The sequence below is a fragment of the Poecilia latipinna genome, unplaced genomic scaffold (genome assembly GCF_001443285.1).
Source record: "Poecilia latipinna isolate Pla-1442-1.1 unplaced genomic scaffold, P_latipinna-1.0 Scaffold102, whole genome shotgun sequence".
Classification (NCBI taxonomy): Eukaryota; Metazoa; Chordata; class Actinopteri; order Cyprinodontiformes; family Poeciliidae; genus Poecilia; species Poecilia latipinna.
In genome coordinates this window covers 340391-361584 of record NW_015112718.1, presented here as the reverse complement: position 1 = coordinate 361584, position 21194 = coordinate 340391, and the positions used below count along the sequence as shown (strand labels likewise).

At 40.0% G+C, this 21194-nt stretch overlaps 1 long non-coding RNA gene across 1 annotated transcript in view; it reads right to left on the bottom strand.

Moving 5' to 3' along the window:
* Positions 1 to 788: 788 nt before the first annotated feature.
* The window catches only part of LOC106944200 (uncharacterized), a 51517-nt gene continuing 31111 nt past the window's right edge, over positions 789 to 21194 (bottom strand). The window contains exons 2-3 of the long non-coding RNA XR_001424151.1: positions 1051 to 1177; positions 789 to 940 (exon numbers count right to left, since the gene is read on the bottom strand). This is a non-coding gene — a long non-coding RNA (uncharacterized LOC106944200). The remainder of the gene's footprint in view (positions 941 to 1050; positions 1178 to 21194) is intronic.

Sequence of the window (21194 nt, the reverse complement as noted above, 5' to 3'; positions counted from 1 at the left end):
GATTAGATTTGAATGTTTTAAGTTTAGCCACTAAAAATAAATCAACTATGATTGCTGCAACACATATGCTTCGCTAGTGTTAGAATTTCCCTTTTTCACGATTTAAAAGCAAGTTACAAGCTATTTTGATCACACACTGATGATGAACTCACTAAAAGAGAACAAGCTTTGCTTTCTGTTAAGAGACACAATAGAAATATGAGTTGATTGATCGGCTACTGCCTAAAACAATCCAGACTAATGCAAGAGTTGCATTGCTACAGTGTAACAACTAAGACTGGCTGGAAAGTCTTTGACAAATGTTTCTCCAGTGTACAATAAATGAAGGACTTAATGTAATTTGTACTTTCTTCTACTGTATAAAATACAATCTGGAAGTAAATTCATGACTGGCTAATTTAATGCGCAACTGTTGTAAGTTGATCCTAAGTGAATAAACTGAACAGTAATGTAAATGTGCATCAGTAAAACATATCAGATAAACAAGAAGAAAGTGTGTTTTTGTTAAATTAGCATGCAGCTTTAAAGCATCTTGGGAGTTGCAAATAGTTAAATTTATGTCTATTGCAGTTTTATTGTAATACCCTCTGAACCGTTTAAAACTCACAAAAAGATTCAAGATGAGAGCAAAACTGAACTGTTTTGAATTTGACTGAAAGCTTTGGCTCACCTTTGGTCCCCAAATGAAACGAAAATTAAGTTTAGGAGGATAAAATACTTTCCACCAAGCAGAAAGTCTAAGTGGCTTAGCAAAGGGTCAGGACAGATATGAGGTGACACTCAAAAGATGTGCGCCTTCCTGCGCTACTGGCAGGTAATTTTATTAAATGTGCATTATTTCAAGGTCCCAGTCCTTTAAATGCGATAAAGCGTAATCTGCTGTCTGTGGCAGGCGGCAGCTCGCTGTTTGTCCTTTTCCGAGGTCAGCCGGTTCCTCTTCCTTCGCATAAAGAGAGATATCCAGTTTGCCCAAAAAAAAAAAAAAAAAAAAAAGTTCAAAAGGACCAAAGTTTGAAAGACACCAAGCTGAAACGCTAAATGCTACAATACCTTGCACGCCGAAGGTGTTCAATAATTGCTCTTTTTTTTCCCAAGAAACATTCCCGATAGCATGCGGTAACAAGTAGGTGGTCTGGAGCCGGCGTTGAGGAGCGTGGGATGTGGGGCTTTATGTAATCTGCAAAAAAAATAAATAAATACGTTATGCAAAGTAACTCCTATCAAGTTTTGTTGACGCAAAGACATACCATCTCTGAGACCTTGAAACAAGAGAAAGTGAAAGTGTTAATAGTATTTCATGCACCCATGCTGAATAACTGCAGCCCAAAAGACGTGCATGTCCTCATTCAGACAAACCAAAATATATAAATATAAATATATATATGAATTACAGAGAAGCTTTTAGGTCAAAACAAGATTTATGTTCCCTGACCACCCACCAGGACTTTCCCATTATCTCTGTGTATTGCTTTTAGTGCTAAACGATGCCCCGAATGACTCATAAATAAAGCATTTAATCACAAAAGGGGAAAACATGTCTTCAGCCTGAGTTACAGCATTTAGGTTTATTTAGTGTTGTGATATTATATAGATATATTTTTAATCAGTAAATGATAAATCCTCGCGTTTAATCTAGATCTAATGTTATACCATAGCAACAGTGGCCTTTTAGAATGCTTAATAAAAAAAAAAAAAACAGTTTATCATGGCTTAGTTGTGAGCATGAAATTTATCTTCCCAGTGCTGAGCAATGTGAGGGGGAATGTTGCAACTCTTCCCCACGAGGATGAAATTGCAGAGATGTTCCAGGCCTTGTGCACGGCTCCTTGTTCCCATTTACTCCTGTCCCCAGACTGGAGTTCTCCAACACGGGCAGAGAGCAAGAGATCCACCTATGAGGATAAGGCTTGTACGTGTGTGTGTGTGTGTATGTGATTATTTTCCAAGACAAAGAGAAATCCAGGGCAACTGTTTCTATTGATTTTTTTTTTTTCCTGTGTATGCTCTGAGTCAGTGGCCAGGTTTGGAGAGATTCATGCATTCAGGCTTCCTCTCAAAGTGAATCTACAGATCCGTTCCTCGGACGTCGGCGTGGTGAGCAGCAGCACTTTCTGCTACGCGGTTTGATACGCTTAAAGTTGCTATGCTGCAGTCACGATTATACCAGAAACTTAAAAGGCAGGCAGTATTCAGTGAATGCAAGTGAGCAACGCACCTGCACTTTCCTCTCTAATGAAAGCATTGTTCCCATTTTTACCCCTCTTCCTTCATGGACATTAACTTTTATTGCATAATAGCCTGGTTGTGACAGTACACTAAGTTTTCCTTTATGTTTGTTCATAAACATTGATCACTGTTCCACGTTGTGGCTGGCATTTTAAAAGTGTATAGTAAAACAAGAGCCGTGGAGTTTTGTGTTGTTTTTTTGCGGGCCTTTTGGTCCACATGGCTCAGCAGAGGATATGAATGACTGGAGAGTTGAAGCTTTGTAATTACGAAAGTTTGCTTCTCCTTGGACTCCTTTGTTCATTCTTGTTTGTAATGCAGCTCCAGCTCAGTCAGGCTGGATCTGAAGGGTCCGTGAAGAGCAGTTCCAAGATGTGTCAAAGATTCTCAATTAGACCCAAGTCTGGAGTTTTACTGGGCCATTCTATCACATAAATATAGTTTAAGCTAAATAATTTTATTGTAGCTCTGGCTGCATGTTTAGGACCGTCAATCCTTTTGTAGCGTTTAACAGTGTTTATTTTCTGATACATGCTGAAAAAAGCATGTTATAATGCCTACTATATCAAATTGAGATTTCAAATGTTCAAACACAAAGAGAACATTTTTAAATATATTTGCTATATTTCCTAAATGACTTGGAGAAAATGATTTTTTTTCTCCCATACAGTGACTTTCTTCTTGATACTTTTACACAAAGGTCAGACTTTAAGTTTAATAGGATTTGTGTGACCAGATTTAAGTCTATCTGATTACCGTATTTTCCGCACTATAAGGCGCACCTAAAAACCTTCAATTTCCTCAAAAGCCGACAGTGTGCATTATAATCCGGTGCGCCTTATATATGGACCAATATTGAGCCACAACAGGTCCAGAAACAGACCTTAACACAAGGGGCCGCGTTTCATTGGCTAATGCCCATTTTACGTCACAGCGCAGCTACCACGTGCGTGAACAAGAAATTTAGCTCTAATCCAGAAGTCAGTAAGGAAATCGAGGTTATTTTGCCTTCACAGGATCTGTAGATCTAAGGATGCAAGTACTGCGAAAACATAATTAGCATTAAACTCCCATATTATTTTTCAAATAATGACCTTAAACGTAAAGCTTCATTTCATCTTCCAGCGAAGGAGGGTTCTCTCACGGGCGCCGAGGATGAGACATGAAGGAGAATAAAATGCAGGACACCACTTGTTCCTATAGTTTCAGTTTCTGTTACTCCTCCTCAACATCACAGATCAAAGAACGCAAGGGGAAAAAAAAAAAAAATATATATATATATATATATATATAGTGACATACATTCCTGTCAAAAATGTGTTTATAAAAGTTAGACAAGTCTTTACATTCAAAAGGGAATGATGACGTTAGGAGTTCAATGTAAATCCTGAGTTGAAACGACGGAGTCTGAGAAAAATGAAATCCTGTAAGTGTTTATGATTTCTGTGTTAAAAAGATGACAGTTCTTAGGTAGAATGGATGTCTTGTCACCCTTAAAGGATGCGAATTGTGTAAAACCAGCTTAATTTACCCTTGAAGTCTTTACCACAATACGAGTGTGAGTTAATACTCATCTGTACCATTTTATAGTTGGAGGTCACAAAAGCTGTGGAGTTTTTTGCTCACCATTGTCTTTGGCGACCCGGCTAAGGAAAATTAGCAATACAAACTGTAAGCAATGCATTTCTGATTTTCTGTTTTTTTTTTTCTGCTTTGAAACACCACAGTAACCACTTTACTGGAAGAAACTAGAGTTGCTATGGATTTATAGGACGTAAAACGTCAGACGTGGGAATAAACGGTTTAATTCTGCAGCTATCATTACTTTTTATGTACATGGCAGCAATTTTGTACATGACAGTGATTTTCCGGGGTCTCTAAATAATCTGAGGTCGTTAATGAACCTCAGATTTCCAGTGAAATTTCAAGTTGGAGGAAATTTTATTTAGGCAGAGCTCTACTCCTACATAGACTGTAATTTCCCTCTGAATCAGGGCTTGTTGCTACAGATAAAAGATATTCTACACAGCATCTGGCACCCAAAAACTGTGTTTAATATATGTAATCCATATTTAATAATCAGACGAGTATCTATGAATTCAATTTCGATGCTTTGAATGCCTCCAAGTGGTTAAATAAGTATGATCTAATCAGATGTGTGAAGGACCCAGCAGTGTTTTCGTGACTTAACGGCAACTGGAGTGAAATTCTGAGACTTGATTCACCGTATCTGTCTGAGGTTCTGGGATACGAGGGGCTTGTAAGTTTATGCAACATTTGCTGTAAAGAAAACATCCAGGATGGCACAGAGGCGACAGAAACAGATGTCAGTTTTGTAGTTCAAAGCCTTTTTTTTTTTTTGGAGTTGGCAAGTAGCAGGTATAAACAGAGGTGTCTATAAACTAAACACCTCTGTTTCAATATAATATTGCTATTTTACCAGTCTCTGCAGTAGCACGTCACACAAATATGTGATCCACTGTTACCTCTCCGTTCAAGGTTGTGTAGCATTTCGTAGACCTTTTAAAAAGTCTTAATATTTCACGCGGATTATCATCTGACAATCAAAACATGAATAAATATGGCCGGGCGACAGAATTGCCGGTTCTAATTTAGTCCTGTTTATCGTTGTTTTGTTGTTTCTGCTTAGCTTGTTCCTCTGCGAAGTTTGCCACCTCACATTCCAAAATCTCTGTCTACCTCGCAATCTGCAATGCAAATGGGAAGCCCATGCAGAACAGGCCAGATGGTCCTTCACAGGCTGCCATGCCTTGGCCAATCAATAAATCCTGCCTGTGTCTATTGATCTACGCTCACGCTTTTGTTTCCCGTGCTCTTCTTCTAAAAATAATAATAATAAAAAAAAAAGACATACAAACATGTCGTGTTTGTACTTGAATGTCACTTAAATTGTGGCGAGAATGCTGTGGTGGACTCTGAGAGTCAACAACGTATTAAAAGGCCTCTCCGGTTGATGAGGAGTGAGTTAAAATAGGATTTCAGATTTTCTATGCGACCAGTGTTGGGCCACTCAGTGTTGCTTTTGGCCTACCTCCAAAAGAAGTCAGGCATCCACTGGCAACTTTTGGAACCGACGAGCAGGAAATGATCATTTGCATCTCTGCTCCTCTGTCAAGTCGAAGCCCTCTCCTCCTAAAATGAACGCTGTCAAATGCTGACAAGATGAGCGATGTTACGCACACGTGCCAAAGTGTGTCAGGAACTCATCTCCCCACCTGTCCTTCAAACGCGCAGCAGGGTGCCATCTTGCTTTTTACTCACTTTCACTGACGAGTCGATGTGTGTGTGCGGAGGATGGCGGGGGTTCATTTGACGGGGTGCAATTTCCCCTCCTGCTTAACCCCAAAAATAGACCTCATCGCTTTGTTGTCCCTCTTGGCAGCAGTGAGTCTTTCTTGCCATGACACGCTGTCAGAGAGCAAGGCAAAGTAGCAATTTGCCCAGGTATCCAGATTTCTAAACGGAAGTCAGACGTGCTCCTTCTAAATTTAGATCAAATCCTATTAAAGCTTGCAAACCCAAGTGACACACAGTTGGAGGGTGTGGATGCGAGATTTTCATGCAATGCACTGTTTAACCGGTATATTCTAAGGCTTTCGTTACTTTCGCACTTCCGATATTGTGGATATTCCAGCTAGAGCACAAGGCGGTGTCACAGATGCATCACCTACTTTTGAGAAGTTTTTAACTTTGCATCTAAAAGTCTGTTAAGAGCAATTCTTTCTGAAAATGACAGTGGATATGAGGCTAAAGAGACTTCCTGGTGTGGACTACGCTGTTTTTTTTTTTTTCTTTCTTCTGACCAATTAAGATTTTCACGCTTGCTTCTAAATCTTCACAGCGCATTATCACAGCTCCGGATAAAGCGTGCCACAGAAACAGGCTGTTAAAAAAGCACAGAGGAGAATAGAGTTCCAGTCAGAAGTCAGAACATACAGTCACACTCAGCATGACTGTCATAATACTTTGCTGCATTTTACTGATGCATCCATTCTTTCTTTTAAAACACAAAAGAACGGTTATGTCTATCATGTGGCTTTTTGATTACATTTATATCAGATTTGATGCTTTATTCTAAAGTATTTTATGGGCTTGTGGTTGACAAGCCCATAAAAGTCCTGACATTTTCAATGAGGGTTGAGGTTGGAAATCTCCCAGAAGCCTATTATTGGCCGGCTTCATCCATTCCTGTCTAATGTGTGGTTGGAAATATTGCCGCGTTTGCTCACACAACTACAACCATCTAACTTTGTTTGATTTGAAGTTAAAAAAAAAAAAAAAAAAAAAAATGGAGTTAATTCTTCTTCACTGATTGGCAGTGAAACCGACAGCGAACCAGCATCACATTATGAAGCTATTAAAGATGAGTAGAGTCTGCTTAGGTCATTGTGGCCAAGCAACTCGATCTTTGACTCATCCAAACAAACGTTTTTTCATCCACATAGGCAGCCGCTACTCTTAAAGGTGTCTTTCTTTGGCAGGGGACTTTTCCATGCTAACCATCTTTTCATTAATTCTTTACCATAAACTTACTTCACACTGGACAATGACACTGGTGTTCCATTAACGTCCACTTTATTGCAGACTTGATATTCTGATAAATTTTGTTTTAACTTTGTTTTTACGCCAATTTTGTGGCAGAGCTTTGGCTCTGTTCAGTTTACCAACACACCAACTCAGAATTGGGAAGCTAACAGTAAAGCCAAAACTTAAACCCAACAGGCCTAAAGCGCCACATCTGTCTGAGGAAATTAATCAAATCCAATTATATTCTGCAATCCCACCAAAACAGGTTGTCCATGTTGTCCATGCCAGAATCATGTCAGAGTCTCGCTGGGTGCTTCAAAAAAGTATGTAGTTTGTTAGCAAGATGCCAAAGGTGATTTTACCAAATATTAGGGGGTCATATTAATCTGACATGCATGTATTTTATGTAGATTTTTTTTGAACCCGTTTACATTGTAGAAACTTGTGCACCGACTTGATATTTCTGAAATTGTTTACAGGTGTTTATTGTGTCATCATTTCACCCTGGGAATTTTATTTTTTTTTTTTTTTTACAGAAAGTCCAAACCGATACACCCACGATGAGTGTGTGGACCAACATTGCATCAGTGGCATCGTCTAAAAAGAAGCTAGCTCATTGCTGCAGCAGCACACATAAGACCACATGCTCTCTCTTCTTAGCTTTTCCACCAACCAGACAGCATTTAGGAGAAAGCCCATAAACTAGAGGCCATAAAATAAGCAGGACTCTTGATTAAAAAGAGTAGATTAAGAGTCTGTTTGGCTGCTCCTCAGACATAAGTCATACTTGCCGGTGCCGTGTACAAGCAACAAGCACAACGGGAGATCCTGCAGTTGGCCTTTCCCCCACTCCCTTTGGATGGATAACATGGCAATAGGGGGCTGTCCTTGTACATATCATTGCTGCCCTCTGCAGTTCTACACCCTCTTTAATGAAATAAAAGCTCAGCCGAACCAGACACTAATTTATAATCATGCCGGCTTTTATTGCCCCTCGATGGAGTTTCGGTCGAAGGCATTACTTACTAATTGTTGTAGACATTCATCACAATAAAGTATCACCTCTGAAAGTTTCATATTAAAACTTAATCTCCCTTAATAAAAATCCCTCCAAAATTACGCAACATGCTGCAACCGGGCGAACATCCAGAGACCTCTAAAAGCTGTTTCTAGGACATGTCCAGTGTCCCATTTTCTTCATGCACTAAAGCACAGTGACATGACTGGTCAGCCCACACCTGTGGTGTGATGTGCCATGTGACACCCGGCCCAGCTCTCTTCCCCCTTTGGGCTTGCCCACTCGCCTGCCTGCATAACACAGGAATGCAATTAATGACAGATGGCCGGGCGATGACCACGTCCTTGAGCTGCGAGCCGTCCTGGCACCTACTGCTAATTGTATCACATATAACACAACTAAAAGCATAATAAATCTGTGCGAGAGCGGGGATGTTTTATGCAAGCCCTCTCCTCTTTCTCTGAGTGGTAAATTGCTCCGCTCTTGAAATATCTACAACCTTATGACACCCATGCTGCATTAGCTTAATTGCCTTTTTCTCAGCCCAGAAACCTGGGCTGTGAGAAAACGCAGGAAGAAGATGGGGTGGGGGGGGCAGGGGAGGGGAGAAGAAGAGGTGCAGCTGCGCTTAAGAAATCGTAGGGATGCTTTCGCTGATTAGCAACAATTGAGACCGATCGCCTTGCCGCTGCACGACGCGACGAGATCCGAGGCAAGAGGGCATGAAATTATAATGTGGGAGAGAAAGTGACATGCTATTTAAGGTTCACCCTGATATCTTAAATATTATAACCAACCAGGCATTGAGGCTCACAACACCGGTTTAATGGTGGAAAAACAAACAACAACCAAAAAAATCTGATCTAGGGTTAGGATTTCATAAAACTCCATTTATGAGGTCAGATGAAGTGTCCACACAGACAGCTTGTGTCACTGTAGGGGTTTTCCCCTCAGCGTCACGTGAGGCCTCCCCACCCCCACTACCTGCCGGCTGAACCTTCCTGTCTCACTCAGAGAGGCTCGTTACGGGCAGAGCGATGGCGGTGTCTCCGAGCAGCCGCTAGGAGAGCGGCTCTGCCAAGAAAAGTCATCAATACCATCGCGAAAGGTGAAGGGAACACGAAAGTTCACGGATTCTGCACATGTACAGTCGATGGTGGATATTGACCATAACATGGACAGTGGAGCCCAAGCATGGGTTCTCCAGCTCATCCGAGTTTTAAGATTTTTTTTTTTTTTTTTTACTTTGAATTTAATGAATACAAAGTTTATCAGGATGAAATAATTGTTTAACATCCTCACATGCTTGATACATTTTTAGGCTTAAAACTATTACTTCGACTCCAGTAAAGATCAATCTTTGTCTTGTCTGAACAAAACCCAGAAGGGAAGTGTCTTGTTGTTGTAGAGTAGACCTGAAGACCAGTCAATTTCGTTGGCTTTCAATTATTTTATTTTTTTTCAAGAAAAATGATCAAACTAGAATCATGTCGATGATTCTAGTTTGATCAAATGGTTCAAATGTATTATCTCCAATTATTTCATGTAACCTTTGATTGGAACTGTAGATGTTTTTCTGTTAAACTTTGATCAAAAATGTGGAATAAGTGCTGTGCTGGTACATAAAAGGTGCAGGATGTCTACTAAAACCTAAGATTATGACAAAATAACATTTACTATGAGGTGAAGAATCATTTAGATCCCCTAACTGTAAAATAAGGTAAATAATAAAAGGTAACAAGAGTCTTTTCTGTTTCATCTTCCCTATAGGACTAAACAAAGCAACACCTCTAGAAATGACTAAGTGGACTCAGCTGAGTAAGCACAGCAGGATGGCTTCTTTTGAGCGGAACAGCCAAACAAACCTCTGAAGCCGCTGGGGAAATAAGAACGAGGTGGGGCAGGATTCGCCACCCCCAGGCCTGAACTCGCAGCCACGTTGCTGCTAAACTCAAAGCTCCTCATGTGCTGCTGAGAGAGGAGGTTTTCCACTGGAAGACTGAAGAAAGTGGAGGCCGGGGCGAGAGAAAAGAGGGGGATGAAAAAAGCACAAAAAAAAAAAAAATGCACAGATGGGGAAATCAATAAGGGTGTGTGAGAAATGGTCCAAGCAGCTTGCATTTCCTCGATGGTCATCAAAAGGTTATTTTACACCCAAAAAGCTTGTATTGATTGCGTGCGCTCAGCACGGCCTCCGAGAGAGCAGAGGGATATCTGCTGGGGGAATTTACACGGTATTTATTTTTTGCATTAGGATTAGGGTGGGCGTCGAGGACGATCAATGCTTGTTTAATGTAGCTGCAGGGATCAAACCATGAATCATGAGCTCCGGGGCTATTACATTTTATTTGGCATTATCATTGACGGGCTTAAGGCCCCAGCCATTCCTCAGTTTAGTCAAGATATGGAATTAGACGTTTATGCCGACAAAAGGGTGCCAAAAATATTTGCCGCCAGTTTGGACAAGAAATTGGATGGATTTTGGTATCGTCCGTGCTAAAAACAGGGATGTAAATTAAAAAAAATAATTGGCTGGACAAGTGTTTCTAATTGTTTGAATGGCCAAATCAATCTGCCGTAGAATAAAAGCCGTCCACTAATGGTTGAATGTTCAGTTGCATCATTGATATTTGTGGCTAAAATTATTCACCGACATACAATTCATTAACCAGATAATAAATTGGTGTGTGTATCAAAAATTAGTGGAAATATATCCATAAAACACTGTCAGAACCAGCTGAAGAGAGACTAAACTTTCTACTTGACAGTAATGTGAATAAGCTAAGTTTGATAAAATTATTCATAGCTATTTCTCGAAAAATATTTTTTTCTGTTTGTAAAAAAAAAAAAAAAGTTACCTTTACAACTTGAACACGTCAGCAACCCTCAAAATCAACTGCAAAACGTTGAAGATTTGTTAAGGGTTTACTTTTGTAGGGAGTATTGGTGTTAAATTTAATTTAACTAAAACCTTCAGTTATGTTCCCTTCATAATAAAGGCTAAAATGATTGCCATAAATACCAAAGAGAAGTCTAAGAGCAACAATAAAACTCCGACTTATTTCATACCAAGACTCCTTATGGGTCTTTATGCTTTTAGAAAATGGGAGTCATTGAGCAGAAATGAACCAAATCAAAGTTCCCTTTCAAAGACAATGACAGACTCACCTTGTCCAGAACTTTTCCTCTGCCGAGACAACCATTAGATATATGTTACTGTCAGGCGGCAGCCATAAATTGCCTCAGCCTTGGCGATTTGAGAGAATCAGTTCTACCAAAACATGTATCATAGTGACGTACTGCTATGTTGCTGCCGCAGAAGGGATCAATTCATCAGCACATATCAGACTAGGAGAGAAAATGTTTTATTGTGCAATATGGTGGGTGATGAAAACAGCAAAGCTGGATCAAGGCCAGGATCAATTGCACTGGCAGGAAAAAAAAAAAGAAGGAAGAAAAGAAAAGTGCAGCATTTCTGCTGATGAAGAAAAGTTAGGAGCGGGAGAATATGGATCATTCTCACTTTCCGATGACCGAAAAGCTCCCGGCATCCGGCACGTCAGCTACAAGTCAGTCATTGACACGGACTGCATAGCCAAACAGCAATCCTGTGCTTCAAATGAATAATTCAACCAGAACCAATAAGCCACTGCTCCAGCGTTTCTTCGTGTGACACACAAATGACAGCTTCCCTTCTTATGTCTGTTGGAATTACGGAGATTAATAAGAGCACACGAGTGGCGGTGCGCTTACAAAAAGTAGCAGCAGTGTTTGCTTTCTAGGGATTTGGAAGAGGAATTTCCTCACGAAGAACTAAAGATCACCAATGGATGCAAAAAGTAGCAGAAACAGCTGTTTGATCAGCACTGATAAAAAAAATATCTATGTACAAACAGATTAAGATATGATTGTATAAATATGATAAAGTTAGAAGAATGACAGAGTAGTTATTGTCTGGCTAAAAGCTCAAAAATATTAAGGTTTCTAATCATCTATGTTGCTACTGGGACTAAGATTTGCTATCTACTTCAAATGTTTAGACAGAGCTGCATACAGAAAAGCATATTTAGGCAAACTGGCCAGCTGTGAGGCAACGCTCTGCCCCAAGGCCCACACTTTTTGCAACTTCTAACAGGTTTTCTTCCAGAATGTCTTTACCTCCATCCATCGTCCCACTAGCTCTGACCATCGTCCAGGTCACTACTGAAGGGAAACACACACACAGCATGCCACCGCCACTGCGATGTTCCAGCAGTGACACAAATGTGTTTAGGGTGTTTGTTGTTTTTTGGGCAAACACTGAGCTATGAATGTTGGCCTAAAGGTTCAACCCAAGTCTCATCTGACCAGAGCACCAAACATGTTCTCTCTCCTACGTGGCTTGTCAGAGTTTCCCACCTGGGATTTGGATCTTTGTTGCTCCTCCAGAGCTTCCACTTTGGCAATAATTCTCTCCTTGCCTGGCCTGGTAGTTTAGATGAATGGTGTGCATCTGTGACACATTGTTCTGTGAGACGTTTAAAGCTTCAGGTGTTGTTTTAAGACCTAACAATGTATTCCTTGGTCTGTATGACGCCGTTCTTAGACATTAGTAGAACAAAAGGGTTGAGAATGAATGAATGAATGCTATATTTTCCAGATATTTCTAACGTTTTTGTGAAAGTGATGTATTCTTTCCCTACCAGAAATATTTGGTTGTGGCTATATAGTAACAAAAAATGAAATATTTCAAGGACTACGAGTACTTTTGAATGGCCCTGTTAATGCGGACGTGTGACTGTGTGGATGAGGAGGTTTTGTCTTACAGTAAAGATGTCCTGATCTTTTAAACTTGCATAAGGACATTTCTATATGTGGATCGCATGCTCCCTGCACATCTGCAGGATTCTCTTTTAACCCTTAGGATATGCATGTTAGGTTTGTTTGCCCTTGACTGTGAAAAGGACAACTCGCATTAAGCTGCCATGTGGTTGCATGCTGCTCCTACATACAGTAGTAAACGAAGGGTCAAATACACAGTGCGATTTTTCTCTGAGGCGCTAGCAGTGAGACATTTTGAAACCTATATTTGACATTAAGAAAGACGAGCACAAACTACTGATTCAGTAAGACAAGTACTTTTCAGCAGAAATCAATCCAACACTTTTTTCAAATTGTTTTTTTTTTTTTTTTTTTTTTGATTGACTGATGGACGGATGGATGGGTAGAAATGTCTAAATTGGTACCTTCTGTCCATAATTTCACACATTTTGTTATCAGAAACACACTAATTAGTAAATCGTTGTCTGAGATTCATTAGTGCTTTAAATTGCTTACCAGTGTTCTCTCTCCATCTTTATACAGGGCTGTGCATTAAAAGCTAGATAACAAATGCCACATATGATATCAATATAATATAATATATATATAATACATATATATAATATAATATATAATACAAATATATTAATTTAGCCATAGCAAGAAATGTTGTAGTCTTTTATGAAGGTTATGTACTGAGATCTCATTCTGTCACAATTGTGCTTAATTTTCAGCGAAGAAATCACAAAGGAGACAAGCTTAGCTAAAGGTAAGAGTTTTTTTTTTTTTCCACAGGTGTGAGAGATGTTCACATTTCTGTCCAATAACTTTCATCTCAGGTTGCAGGTGGTGTCTGAGAGGACAGGAGAAGAGTTACAATTGCTTAGAGGCTGGTATGAGAGCAATAAGGAATTATATATATATATATATATATATATATATATATATATATATATATATATATATAGTTTTCTCAGGTGATGGATAGAGGGTAGATGGTATTGAGGAGAGACATGATGGTTCCGGAGGCGAGTAGCTGAGTGTGTCATTGGAGAATGGCGTTGCTCGACTTGTGATTCTCAAGGTGTTTACCCTGGTTTGGATGTGTGAGAGCGCCGGAGACGGGCCAGGCAGGTGATAGCAGGGGAAAAGGAAGCTGCTAAGGATGACTATGGAAGTGGGAGAGTATCCAGGTAAGACTGCTTAAAAGGAGAGGTGACTGAGAAGTCTAGCATCTTGGATAATGAATTCATACACAGGTTTACCTTGCTGCCTGCTACAGTCAGTCATTAGCCTGGCCATTGCCTTCCGACGCAATTCTCATCTCCTGTCAGTGTTCAAGCTGAGATTCCTCCCAATGAGGTTGATTTCTCTTGTTGAATTTCAACAAATCAGACTAATCAGACTAATCAACAAACAGAATGAGGAGCTGTGAATGATTCATCGCACTGAATTGTGCAACAACATGTAGGTCAGTAAGCGTCTACTAGCAAACCCCATTAGTTTGGAACTGCAACCTGATTGGGTTTTATTTCCTGTCATTCCCAGATCCAAGGCTGGAATTACAGAGAAGAAGAAAAAATAAACACTTTCTAAGTTCCATCCTTGCTTCTTCATGGCTTTCTGTGGCCCGCCTCACTTCATAGTGGGGGGTTGTAATACTTTTCCCTATTTTTACTCTTCATGAGATTTCTTGACTGATGCGACAGACTGGAAAATACATTTCTGAACACCAACGACAGCAGACCAAGTACAACCAATGAAACTAGTGTCACAGTTGGAGAATCATTTCTGCAGTCAATGTGATGTTCCGTTAATGGCCGCAATTAGAATAACAATAATAATTATGGCTTTTAATAAATTCACAAACCATTATAAGTTAGTTCCTCCTCACTTGGTAGCAAACTGTTCCAAATCACTCAAGCTTTTCTTTACAAGCTTTGTTTAATTGTACCAGTCTAATAATTTGGCAGATTCTGAGTTCTGGTTGATGCAGAATAGAGATAAGGCACCTAATTACCTTCATGGTAATGGAAGCTGACAGCGTGATTAGGCACTGACAGCGCCATTAGCCGGGAAAGTCACCCACTTTTAGGTTCCTTCTCATCGAATCAGTTTTACTTTGTTGTGGCACGTCTAAGGAAGTTCGCCTTTAGCCAAAGTCAAACATTTTCTCTTGGTTTTAAACAAGTGCCGTCTGTGCAGAGGTGGAACCGGCTGCTCAACACAGTCAGTCCCTTGTTGATGTTACGTTTCTTCCGGTAATAAAAGACACATGCAAACGTTGGGCAACAGAAGGACCCCGAGCTGCATTGCAGCCAGCACACTCAAAACAGCCAAATACTACATCTATGGATCAATATTGCTTTTGCTTGACAGGGAGAGATTGATCACAGGCCGACATGAGATTTCAAGATGAAAACAGCAGGTGTCTTCTCCGGAGGAGGATATCGAGTAACAGAGCGGTGCACCCGCTGATGAAACCGACAGGCCGGCGGAGATGTAGAAAGCAGAGCCTCCGCTCGCCCACGCACCTTACGTGACTGGATAGACTCGATTGAAGAGCCCTGAGAGTGTGGATGCTGCTGCCTCTGCTGCTGCTGGAAGTCTGATACATGACTCTCCTGCTGTTTTGAAATGAGTGTTTTTGATCGAGCAACATGCCCTGACCAGTGCTTAAAGCAGGGGTCTTTTCTTGGTAATTATGACTAAAAACATATATGGCTGTTGGCTGTCTTTGTCTTAGCAAATAAGTGTTTGTGTCGTGTGGATTTTACACGTTACGCCGGAGCGTTCTTATCATCCTGGAGACAGAAAACAGGGAAGCTTTGACATTTCAGAGTTGACTAATCCTTAATTCATCCTTTGATTTGTTCAGCTTTTGTTTTTTTCCTCTCTCTCTCTTTTTTTTGAGTCCACACTTAAGAATCACTTTCAGACAGAGTAATAAAGCTCTCCGTGCCTATTTAAACCCTAAGATCTTCACCCCACAGTGTTCCTCCATTAAACTGATCTAATAAAGCAGGGCGCTATCTCAGCATCGTCATCCGCTATGACTGACTTTTACTTTCAAAGACGATGTTAAAAAGGGACCAAGCATGTAAAAATTTCATATGCACAGCATTGATCTCTCCTGATACCCCACTTGTCCATGCCACTAATTCTTTATCTGTAGGAATTCGAATGCAAGGCATGTTCAGAGTGCGAGCCGGCCCCCTCCGGATTGATTACACAGATATTCGATCAAAGGTGTCAGCGAGCTCTCGGCGAGCCTAAGTATCTCCTGACCAACCATGTGTTCAGACATGTTCCGGCAAGCTTTTGATGCTTCAGAAAGGTTGAAATCTTTGTGATAACATCTCTTGACATCTATTCATGCGGTGGCTTGAATAGATGTCAAGGAGGAAATACGCGCGTAGATCTCAAAAGGGTAGGAGTGATCGTGGATCTTTAAAAACATTTTTGAATTCCGGTATTTTTTGACAATCCCATTTTTTTGTCACATTGCACCAAACTTCAATGTTTTTGTTTTTTTGTTGTTGTTTTTTTTTTAATGACAGATGAATATAAAGTGATGTTTGTCTGTGATGGAAAGAACATTCTGATTCTTAACACATTTTCACAAAAATAATCTTGCAAGTGTGGCATGCATGTGTATTCTGTTCCCAGAGTTAGCATAGAGTTAAAACCGCAGGAGATATACTCTTCAAGGTTTGCAAAAACTGTTAATTCATCTTTGCAACAAAGCTTAAGTTGTGTCAGGCTTGGTTTAAATAGAGAGAGGGTTTAAACAACTATATTTAAGCCTCAATTATCAATTTGTGTCAATATAATTCTAACACATGAATATGTTCCATCTGAACTAATTTATTGGAGTTGTGGCTGGGGGTAAAAATTTGTTTTTTGATTGAAGTTAAGATTGGAGATTAGCTGGTGTTTTATGCTACTCTACCTTACTCTACCTTCAAAGTAAAAAAAGTATTTTAAAAAATCAACAGCTTCCAGGTGACCCAAACACTCACAATCAATGCACAATTAATGTCCATGGAAACAGTTTGGCAGTTATCAGTACGGACCTCACGTCTAACTGTAATTAATCACAGTTAATTCATGAATTAATAGTGGGTGGGTTTACTTATTCACTCAAGGCCAGGTTAGTTTGAATAACTTGTTCTCTTAATTATTTTCATTATTTGAAAACGGTTGTTGGGATTTGCTCAGGCTATATTTTTCTCTTATTAAAATTGGTTCCATTAGATTTTTGTTTATAAATGCAGAAGGAGGAAGGAACAAAATGGTACGAGTATGTGTATTGCGGATACAAAATTAGTTGAGTCTTAAAACTAATGGTTATTTCAGATAAGTGAAATGCATTTAATGGTTTCTAGAGACTCTTATAATCAATAGAAACTGTTTAAGTGACTTTCCTACCACATGACTTGTACCATTTGTTACGTTCTACTTCCGGGATAACCTGCAAATTAAATAAATAATCTTAAAAAGTGGAGTAAAACCGTAACGTCTCATTAGTCCAGGATCGTAACACAATTCAGCATCACTTCCGAACCTGCTATTGAAGAAAAATCCATATTATTCATAAAAAATATTACTATAAACTAAAGTGAAAAATCAAAGAAGGCTCATTAATATAGTAACACAACTCAGCATTGATAATGAATGTTTGGGTCACTTCCAACTGGTCATTTTTATCTTGATCTGTTCTTCTTATTGGAATCTTTTTAAAGTGGGGGTGTTATGTATTTTTCACTTGTAATGAAAGTGCTACATATATATTCTGTATGACTCAATAAAAGGGCCGTTGTAGTTTGTACGACAAGCTCAGCAGGTGTGCAGTTCCACCAGGTGTTTGCTAATTCCTGCTGCTGCTAGTCTAGAGGAGCTGTGTAGTGTAGGTGCAGAGGAGAGGTAATCTGTAAGCAGGGAGGGAGAATAACTAAGGGCTGAAGCTCCAAGGTTGAACTTTTTAGGCAAATATGTGGGTTGACACGGGAGACTCGTGAATTCCTAAAACATGACTCAAATCAACACTGTATGCTTATGATGAGGGAAAACATACCTGACATGATAAAAAGCTTTAAAAAGTACATTTTGCATAATACTTGTCATTTAGCAAATCTTGTCGCATCTTAGGATGATCGGAGGTAAAAAATAAATCTCCAACATGAGCACCAAAAGTCCTAATATATTACTGGAGCATGGCGTTGGGGTGGAATAGCTTAGGGAAAAATTATTTCCCACAACAAAAGGGTTGATAAGCCAATAAAACTGAATCACTGCATTTATGTAATGAAGGGTGGTAGTGTACAATGACGCTGGAAAGACTAAAGCAAACTGGTGTGTCCTTGAAAAGCACCACCAGTGAACTCTTGTGCATCAGAGCAGTCATGTGTTTTACTGAGGGCATTATTACAGATTGGTAATTAAAGTGGTAAACCTTGCTGACTCTAATCTTCGGAGATACGCGTGTGGTAATGTGACTTTCCAAAGGAGAGCAATGCCGCGATGCACAGCCGCCGTCCTTTGCGTAGTGGGGGAGTTCCAGTCGTCTGGTAATAGAAATTACATTAGCTGCTTGTTTATGGTGATGGACTGGGAGGCACGGCCATGTAACTGGCATAAAGACAATTGCTTGGCATGCATAACCAGAGGATTTAAAGAGTAAGCCCCTGATGAAAGCAGTGTAGGACATCAGCTAGGCTAGCATTTTTAAAATGGATGTTTTGTATTAAATTTATATAAACGGAAAGAAATGCATTTCAGCATGCATCAATGAAATAAAAAGTCTTCACAGGAATCCAAATGTGCAAATCCATTGCAAAGAACCTCCAGAAAATACTATCTAGCAAAGCAAAAGTTCTAAGGAGACTGCAAATTGAAATCGTTTCGGCCAGTTTGTCCTTAAAAGTTTTACCGTTCAGCTGCTTAATACAAAACATGCTATGGAAATGAACTAAATGTGGGCATCTTTTTTTTTTTTTTTTTTTCTGCCAATTTAACTCCAAAGCATCTGGAAAATACAGAAATATACACTAAAGACCAAGGGAGCTCCCTGCTCTTTCGTCCAATTAATTTACATGTTGGACCAAATTGTGGCCCTATCATGCAAAAGGTCACGCATCATGGCACCTTACAAGAAAAGCCTCACATGAGATGGTGTCTGTCCGAGCTCATCAGCGCTTAGGGCTGGAGCACAGGAGGTGACAGACAGCATGGGGGCTGATCAATGTGGCAACAGCTATTAGGTGAGTGGGGCTGAAAGGCCAAGTGTGTTTAAATGAGCCACCAGGGAAGGCATGATTTCCGTTGCAATAAGAACATCAGCGTTGACACTTGCTGGTGATGGTGTGTTTCTGCACACAGTGGAAAGGACTAAGTTGAAGCTATTGTTCATTTTAACAACACTGTGCAACGAAGAATATGCCGACGTTTTTAACTAAAACCGGGGGTACACGAGAGTTGCTTTAGACGTGAAGACTGAGAGGTATTACACTTTATCTTTGAGTTGGTCCACTGGATCGTAAACTGTGGTTCAAGTTAATTTACACAGAAGACAGTTTGGTGTTGCTAGCAAGTTAAACTTAAAATATATTAATTTTATGGAGGACAACAGTGGACCAGAATCAGGTTCTGGTGATTGCTCATGATGCGTTCACTGCTGAAATCAAAAGATCCTCCATTTTCGTTTAGGATTTTTTTCCCGTGCAGCTCAGTTTTCATAGTCCTAATTCCGACTTTTATAATTAGCAGTCCTTTAGTGGAAAGGGCAACACTTTTATTATTATTATTATTGCTCTCATTATTGCCATCGTGAGATAAATGGATGACTCTGTTCTTGTCATAATCATGTTGTGTCTTGTTTTGAGCATCTGTTTTTGTTAGCATGCTGCAGACATATCCAGTTACATGTATCGCTGCCCACTATTCCTTTAAGCTGTTTGCAAGCTGGCAGCAGCCAATCCTGAGATAAGCAGCAAAAATGGATACTGTAGCCCGTGTCTTGGTGAAATCAGTTTGCTGGACTCCTACTTTGGAGGCACGACGTAAGTTAGTCAGACAGGTGCTTGTCAATCAGCGACGTGTGTCAGATCATTAAGGGCCGAGTTTAAAGGATTTGGCTTTGAGTTGCAGTCAGCCGCTGTCACCAATAACGGATCTATGGCTTGGGAAACTAACAAAAGCTTTAAGAAAGCAGGACAACCTGCACATTAACAAGTAACCACAGGCTATGAACAAACAACACGGTACACACAATCACACCAGATGCCAATCATAAGACACAAAGCGCGGTTGAAATTTAAAGAGTGCTGTGACTGTCGGCAGAATTTGCCTTTTCAATCTTCAAAATAAGTTTTGGTGGCGGGAATTTCCCCAAGTACATGGAGCAGTTCTAACTACTCAATGGGTTGTGGTTTATATAACCACTATTTGCATCACATGACTTTTTGACATCGAATGACTTTTTACTCTGGTTACCACAATCCATCAACAACCACAAGTAAATCCTTCAGTAATGCCGACTCAACACTATCACGATAATTATCTACCAAAATGGTTCCCTGATAACAAGCTTTTATTCATGTTGGGGTCAAAAATCACACAAGGCTGCGTCATTCTCAGGCATACTGCATGTATTCTGCGTGCACTTTTGGCGCATGGCTAGGATTTTGTAGTCAGGCGTACCGATTGCCTACTTTACTTGTGACAAATACCTTTATTTCCTACAATTCTAATGGATATTAATAAGTTTGATGAGCTAGTTGGTACTAGTTGGACGTCCACTTCGAGTACGCCTCAAGTATGTACCGACCACAGGTGAAGTACACCCGAGTATTTTGGGATCTGCAGTCAGAAACTGTTCATCAGCTCACTAATATAAGGCAGGCTAGTGTCTTTTTTTTTCTGACTTATTCTGGATAAAGCTCCATATAAATCTTCACTGCGTACTCAGATTTGTAGTTGCAGACTTTGTCATTGTGGGTTTCCAACTCATTGTGTATAATTACCTAAATTTTGGCATTCATCACACTTTGCCAAATATCAACCGTGTTCTCGGGTGGGTTTCCTTTTACACCTTTTTGCATATTTCTCCGTTTCAGTTACGGAAACGAACGACCGTTCTGAGTTACAAGCCAAAGCACAACTAAAATGAATAATTTGATCCTTCTACGTCACACCTTTCATAACTAGAAAGTTTTAAATGCTTAGTCACGGAGACACAGAGACAAAAGGCCCTTCATGCATCACTCTGTCACTGATGTGTGTTCGCGTTAAGGCGGAACAGCAGGAGCAGGTTGTGTTTCATTATGCATCAGCCTACATGAGGTGTGGATGACTGATGAACTCGATTGGAAATCTATGACGAATAATTCAGCTAACTAAGGTAACCTTGTTTGTACACGCAAACAAACTAACTTTTAAACACATGACAGTAGCTGCAATGTCACTCAGCAGAATTGATTGCTGCGATGGTGTGACCCCCCGGGTCAGATCCTGTGGGGAGGTGGGGGGGATGAGGCGACTTATGAATAGCTAAAAGAAACAACAGAGATCCGCTGAGGAATAGTAATTGGGAGTTCCAGCG